This window comes from Hemicordylus capensis, chromosome 2, assembly GCF_027244095.1.
Source record: "Hemicordylus capensis ecotype Gifberg chromosome 2, rHemCap1.1.pri, whole genome shotgun sequence".
NCBI lineage: Eukaryota > Metazoa > Chordata > Lepidosauria > Squamata > Cordylidae > Hemicordylus > Hemicordylus capensis.
The window spans coordinates 193,459,890-193,467,748 of record NC_069658.1 but is presented as its reverse complement, the minus strand read 5'-3'; positions in this window follow the sequence as shown (position 1 = coordinate 193,467,748).

Genomic DNA, 7,859 nt, shown 5'->3' with positions numbered 1-7,859 from the left:
GGCAACTGCAGAAGACCTCAGGATGAGAAGGTTGCGTGAGAGAAATGGTGGGGATCAGTTTTGTAGCAGAAGCCTGTGTGAGTGGTTCGACAGCCTATATATCCCATTGGGATCTGAACAATCCTAGGCTTAGATGTACTAGAAACCAGAGACACTCTGCAGATAAATTATGCCTTTTTCTTTAAAAACAACAACACCTGTTTTATGCCTTGGGATTTTCTAATGAAGAAGCCTGCTGCGTGCTGTTGTTCTCACATATTCAACATGCTCATGCAGAATTTTTCACTTTTACTTGTTTTATTTAACAGTTAAAATAATTTTATTCGGCAAACTGCACAGTCATCTGTCCTAGCTTATAATTTTTTGTTCATTTCTCTTATAACCCTCATTTTCTCTGTGGGACTTTCCTTCTTTTAAATGATGGGGAAATCCTTTATGCTATGCACATATACTAGTGTGGTATAAGGGCAGAATCTGAACTATAAAAGTGGAAATCTGAGTTTACATCCTCACTCAACCAGTCACTCCTGTCAGTCTAAACTACCTTGCAGGGTTGTTGTGAGAGTAAAATGGTGAGGGGATAACCATGTATTTCACTCTGAAGAAAGAGAAGAATAAAAATATACCCAACCAACCAATCAATCTTAACCTGTAATTTCCTCAATTGTTGTAAATAGAAAGCATTATTAAGATATGCATATACATGGCCAACCTCCTCCCCCCCGCGTCCCATTCCCACCCCGCCACCGAATTAATTCTTGGAACAAAACCAGAGTTTCCACGAAGACAATGGTATCCTTGCAATATTTATTATTTTGTCTCCTTCTGCATGTGCACAGAAGAACTCTGCCTTTCAATTCCTTCTGAAGGTGGTAATTGCCATTTGTTTCTCACCCTGTCTAGTGCATTCCTCTTGGTGATGGAGAGGGAAAGTTTGTATTCAGAGGGCTGCAGCTCTGCAATTAAAACTTTGAAATCCTTCCACCCATAGTACAGTTTGGGGCTTTTTAAAAAAACACCTGTGCCTTCGAAAGATTCAAGAAGGATGGATTTGTGATTGAAACTCATGGGCATCACAGCCGCTTTGTTCTGAAGCTCCTCAGACTCCTCCCCTCCCCCAGAAAGGTTTCAGTTTTGATGCATTTCCTGATATTTATTGAGTGGACTTCCAGGTTGTGTATGTATCTGGTATTTTTTTAATGTCTATAGGCCACAGCAGGACATTCAGCTTGCTTCCCAATCTTGACATGTACTCTGAAGGATAGGAGAGTACTATTTGTGTGTGTGTGTGTGTGTGTGAGAGAGAGAGAGCGAGAGAGAGCGAGAGCGCACATTTGTACTCCTAGCCCTGTTGCCCTGCCTATACATTCAAACTACTTTTGGCTGATTCATAAAATATAGTGCAGTTAAAGCCACCTTAAGTGGTGCAGAAGGGAAATGCTTGACTAACAAGCAGAAGGTTGCCAGTTTGAATCCCCACCGGTACTATATTGGGCAGCAGCAATATAGGATGATGCTGAAAGGCATCAGCTCAAACTGCGCGGGAGGAGGCAATGGTAAACCCTTCCTGTATTCTACCAAAGAAAACCACAGGGCTCTGCAGTCACCAGGAGTTGAAATCAACTCGAAGGCACACTTTACCTTTAAAGTTGCAAAGCACTGGCCAGGTTAATCCTGCCTTCACAATTGCTTACTGGAATTTTTAAAAATTGCATTTATCTATTTGATTGAATTTGAATTTCCACTTTTGAAATGTGGTTTGTAAGTCAAGGATACTTGTATGCAATTTTAAAATGCGAGAATCTGAGTGAGTGTCATCTCCTACTTCAAATTCACAATTCATTTCAATGTAACCGTTACTCTTTTAACCCCAGTGCAAACTATGGCTCATAATGCCGAAAAATATCTCTGGTCAAAATGAGGCAATTCAAGTCCACTGCTAAAAGCATGCACAAGTAACATTGCGGCATATCCACACTTCTTCATTTTCTGCACAGTGCAACTGAGTCTTGTACAGATCCCACACAGGGATTTTCAATTATTGATGGAAATTCATTTAAAACACCATTTGCAAAAGTGGAGCACTGTGCCTCTCCAGCCCCTCCCTGGATCAAACCTAGATTCTTTCAAATGGCATTCAGCTTCAAATAATTCATTAGAATATCACTATGGGAGTGCCTCAGCCAGGGAATACTTGCAGCCACAGAACCAAAAAGCTAGTAGGCAAGATGCATTTCTCTCCCCACCCTTTAATTTATTAGACTTTATTAGATACAGTTAAAAGAAACAAAAGAAAAACACATCTCTGAACTTGCGGAATACAACCATATCTTAAACAAGGGATTGTCATATCCAGCCAGGCAAACTTGCCAAATACAAATAAGAAATAAGAAATACCAGAAATAGCAATACGTCGTAAGTACAGATATCTATCAGATCAAACTTGGGTCTCATTGGTTTATATTCTTTTTGTATTTCTGATTCATATTCTAGGCTACCAGTTATTAAGGAGATGGTTCAAAGCACGTAAAAAGTAACTATAGAATTGAAGAAATGTGTGTTAAAACATTTCTAATGCCTCCTCTAGAGGTGCGCAGTACCAGTTTGAATTGAACCCCAAAAAGGGGGCAAGTCCGAGTTTGAACTGAACAGGGCCAGGTTTTGATCAAACTGGTTTGGCTACGCTTGTAATCCAGTAAGGATTCCCCTTTACAAGCAAAGGGGATCCCTAACTATAAAGGGGCTTGAGGGGTTGGGATGGGCAAGAGGGCACCTTGCTGGTGTGGCAGCGGCTGTGGCAGCGGCTCTGCAGCAAGAGTGGCGGACCCTCTTGGCCCCACTGGTGCTCCCCCTCCACACCTCCTCCCTGGCAGCATCTCCAAGTTAGGGCTGAGAGAGATTCCTGCCTGCAACCTTGGAGAAGCCGCTGCCAGTCTGTGAAGACCATACTGAGCTAGATAGACCAATGGTCTGACTCAGTATATGGCAGCTTCCTATGATCCTATGTTCCTATGTGATGCATTTTGCATGGTCATGCTGATGGCCTCTGTACAGGTGGGTCACCAGCCGGCCTGCAGTGCAGAGGGATTTATTTTATTTTATTTTATTTTATTTTACTAAGAGGCTTTCTTGCTAGGGAAGATGTACCAACCCCCATCCTCAGTTGTTGCCAATATTAACCTTTTTGAAATGGATCAGCCAGAGCTATACACACATATTCTAAATGTGAGCACACCAGAGATTTTTATATATATGTGTGTGTCTATGTGTATATATAAAAACACTGTGGGCTTCCCAGCGGCATCTATGGGGCCACTGTGTGAAACAGGAAGTTGGACTAGATGGGCTTCCTTGGGACTGATCCAGCAGGGCTGTTATTATTATTATTATTATTATTTTATTTTACATTTTATATCCTGCCCTCCCTCCAAGGAGCCCAGAGCGGTGTACTACATACTTGAGTTTCTCCTCACAACAACCCTGTGAAGTAGGCTAGGCTGAGAGAAAAGTGACTGGCCCAGAGTCACCCAGCAAGTATCATGGCTGAATGGGGATTTGAACTCGGGTCTCCCCGGTCCTAGTCCAGCACTCTAACCACTACACCACGCTGGCTCTCTGTTCTTATGTTTGGGACAGCCTGAGGCATAGCTATAATTTAACTGTAGGGGGAGAATGGCAGTTCAGTCCCCAAATAGCAGAGCAAAACCAGTTTGGTGAGAAAGCAGCCGAGCAAGAGGTCTTGAGACAGTTCTTTAGTACTGAAGAACTACAGGGATTTATTTAAATAAAAGGTTACAAACAAATGTGAAAGAGCCTGCAGCTTAATTTCAGTTGTACCTCATGGCTGAAGAGAGAGACCAAAACAAACAGCCATCTCTGGAGAGACAAAATGGAGACTAACACTGGAAGAACAAAGAAGGGAGGAGTCCAGCACTTTTATCCATGACCCGCCCCCCACCCCCAATGGTCTCTATGAGACATTGTAGTGGAGAGCTGATGCTGCCAGGGTCCTAGCTCCAACATTAACGAAGAAGGACAAATGTCCCTGGGCACTGAATGGGGATGGGCACTGTGTGGGGAGTGTATGATATTACAGAGAAAACTTCATTTTCCAGACCCCAATATTCCAGATTTTGAATTTTCCAGACAGCGTCAGCAGAACAGGAAGTTCAGTCATTTTGTTTCCTCATTCTGCTCTCAGACACACATATCCAATGTGTGGATGTGCACAATTTTAACACATGTGCTAGGCATGTGGTGTGTGTCCCAAACAGTTTTTTTTTCCTGTGGTAGTATACAAACTTCCATATCTCATTGTGCTGCTTTCGTACGTTATTTTAGATTATTTTTGCAACTTTTAAGAAGGTGTGATTTACTGCTTTTCACCTCAGTTTCTCAGCAATTGCTTCATGCAGATTGATCTCCCTCCACCAAATTAGTCCAGCAAATCGAGATGGAAAACAATATTTGCACAGGAGCAAGAGAAGAGGCATGCCAATAATGTTTTGTTTTTCATCATGTCCTTGCTGTTAGTCTGGAACAAAGATACAGAGGTGGGGAGAAGAAAGGGGTGCTGGGGACAGGGGCCCATCTTTACTTCTTGTCCCAGGGCCCAACCTTGCGATACACCTGCAGAAGTCCATGGTTCCCCGCAACAGAAGTCTCAGCAAAGCAGGGTTTCCAGCTGTTACGAGGACCAAATGCTGCCAGCTTTTCTGCCGGTCTCTGCCGCTGAGCTCTGAGCAGCAGTTTGCTCTCTGCAGACCTTAGCAAATAATAGTGTTTCTCTCCATGTTATGAAAAGTGTCATTTGCTGATTCCTGCAAATCCAGCTGCTGCTCACAGGTCTCTCTCTCTCTCCCCCGCCCACCCCGCAATGTTCTGTTGACAGTTCTACGGGGTCACAGAAAGAGGCTTCAAGCCTCTGGATTATCGCTAATACTTTTGTTTTCGTCTTCAGTTCTCCATGGGCAGCAGGGGAGCGTGTTCTGCCGCTCCTGCCAGATTCCTGTCAGAGGAGGAGATGTCAAGGTTTAAGATTGTGGAAAAAGAACATTGGATTCCTTTGAGTGGGTGGCAAGCAAGGACACTGTCTTTCTGCTGTTCTGTGTCCCACAAGTGAAGGAAACACCTCACATGAGGAAGTGGCAAAACCTTTCTCAACCAAAGATTCCAAGGTTGCCCAAACATATAAGGGGACGCAGTGTGGTAATGGAGTAAGAAGCCCTAGAGTGCCCCGTGTTTAAAATCTTTTTAATTTTCCGGAGGGGATTTTTTTGGGGGGGGGAAACCCTGCCACTTACCACCTGCAAAGCCCCCTGTTCCCCCCACTCCCCACCATTCCTATGGGGGGGCAGCGCTAGCCCCCTTGGTGCTGTCTCCTGCTTTGCCCCCACTGCGGCTGGACACCTCCCTCCTGCCACTGCTGCCATTTCCTGGCCAGCTTGTGCAGGAGTGAAAGAGCTGCTAAATGGTGTTAGGAGGAGGTGAGTGGCAGTGGTGGCCAGGCACGGGACAGCACCAAGGGAGCAGCAGAGTGCTTAGTCACGGGGCAACGGGGCTTGGCAGCAAGGGAGTGGTGGGAGGCGTGAGGCGGGGCCCTTGGCAGCCCCTCTTTTTTGGGGGGTCTGAGGGGGCTTGTGTTCTTTGGACACATCCACCCAATTACAGTTACACCCCTGCAGGGCGGCCTGTGGCGTCGTTTGGTTGCACACTTGCAAAGCTCTGCGTGGTGCAAATAGGATGGCTGCCTTTTCCAAAAATGGACAGAAGCTCTGTACCTTTGACAGCTTCATGAGAGGTGGAAACCCACAAGCAAAGCTTTTCCTGACATGAGAGGGGTTCAGCAATGGGGGAAGGGGGTTGGAAATAACCCTCCTTTGTTGCTTTCTGATTTGCCACGTATGTATTAAAAAGGTGAGATGCTTCTCTTCTGGGCATCAAGCTACACTTTGGGACTTGCGCTTTCTGGTCCATGAGGGGAAAGGGAGCCTCCTAGGACAGGGTCCCCAAATGTCGGTGGACTACAAGTCCCATCATCATCAGCGACAATGACCTCGGCCTGCTCCTCTTTGACTGCACAGGAGAAAACAGGAACAAGGGGTGGCCCTTTTTGAGGCACAGCGAGGCAGTTGCCCCAGAAAGCAGGGTGCTGGCAGAGGGCATGCAAGATGCTTCTCATCACCATCGGAGCAGTTCTTTGGGACTGATCTGGCCCTGCAGCCTTTGCAAGGAGGGCTCCCCTCACACTCCTTGCAAAGCTTGCAAGAAGCACGAGGAAACAAGAGGGGGCTGCACAAGACCCTGACACACACACCCCCACTAACCCTTCCCTCCTCTCTGCCCCCATACACTTTTGAAGCTTGCACGGGTTGGCTTTGAAAGTGGGGTGGCCCCCACCAGCCTTGTGTGCCTTGCCTCAAGTGCTGCAATACCCTGGGCCACCCCTGAAAAGGAACCACCTGCCTTAATGCATGCAAGTTTGTTTTCCTGGCTTCACTCTAACTTCCTTGCACCTCACCCCCTAATAGTTGCACAACCTCATGGTTACACAAGAAGACCAGTGCAATGTAGTGGTTAAGTCAGCAGTCACAGGGACACAGTCATCTGGGAGTGAGCCCCCTTCAACGGAGTGGGCCTTGCTTCTAGATGAACATGCACTGGATGGTGCTGCTGCATGAGGAGCCGGCCCGGCTAGATCACTTTCTGCAGAGACTCTCCTCTGTGTCTCAACAACAGCTGAGCTGGGGTGCTTTGAATCCAGGCCAGCGTCAAGGAGTGCCCCCCCCACCCCCACGGGGAAAAGCCCTGTACGGAGTCCTCAGTGGCGTGCTGGGGCCCTCTCTCCCAGGCACACCTGCCAGTCCCCTGCTCTCCCCTGCCCCCCCCCCCCAGTGCCCAATCCCAGGAAAGGATTCTAATTAGTTTACTATGTTGTAAGCGACCTCTTTTATATTCATCATCATCATCATCATCATCATCGTCGTCATCATCATCATTATTATTCTGCTTCTCAACAAAAAGTTCAAAAAGTAGTTCACACAGTTAAGAAAAGAAAAATGGTTCCTTATCTTAGGGGTTCACAGTCTTTTTGTTGTTTTTTTAAAGGCGATATGTGTGTGTGTGTGGACAAAACAGAAGCAAAACTTTTCCAAAACTAGAAAAGAAGCTGTATAAGCGAACTACTACTTAAAAGGTGCCTCTTTGCCCATTTGGTAGGGGGCAAAATTAATGGTAAGTCAGGGCAAATATATATATATATATATATATATATATATATATATATATATATATATATATAAACATTTATATCCTGCTTGTCCTCCAAGGAGCCCAGAGTGGTATAAATGATTACGTTTACCCTCACAACAACCCTGTGAGGTAGGTTAAGCTGAGAGATAAGTGACTGACTCAGAGCCATCCAATGTGATGTTCATGACTCAATGGGGATTTGAACTCTGGTCTCCTTGGTCTTAGTCCAATACTCTAACCACTACACCAGTCACCTCACCTGTGCCTTGGGAATTCGGTACTTACTGGGTTGCTTTAGCTCTGAATTCACTGGGTGGCTGCTATCTCTCTCAGCCTCTGCCCTTTCTGCTCCCCCTTCCAATACTATTGAGAACAGTACTGGATTATTGGGAGCTTGTAAAACTGCACGAAGCAGTTTCAACACTTAGAAAAAGCATGATAGAATTATCATCAAGACTATGTTCAATTTTACATGGTGCTTTTCATTCACAAAGTCCACCTCAATCACATTTACATAGACAACAGTTCTACAAGTTGTCTTGCAAAATTACCCCCATTTTATAGATGGAAGGCTGAGGCTGAGAGTGACCTACTCAAGGCCAAACAAG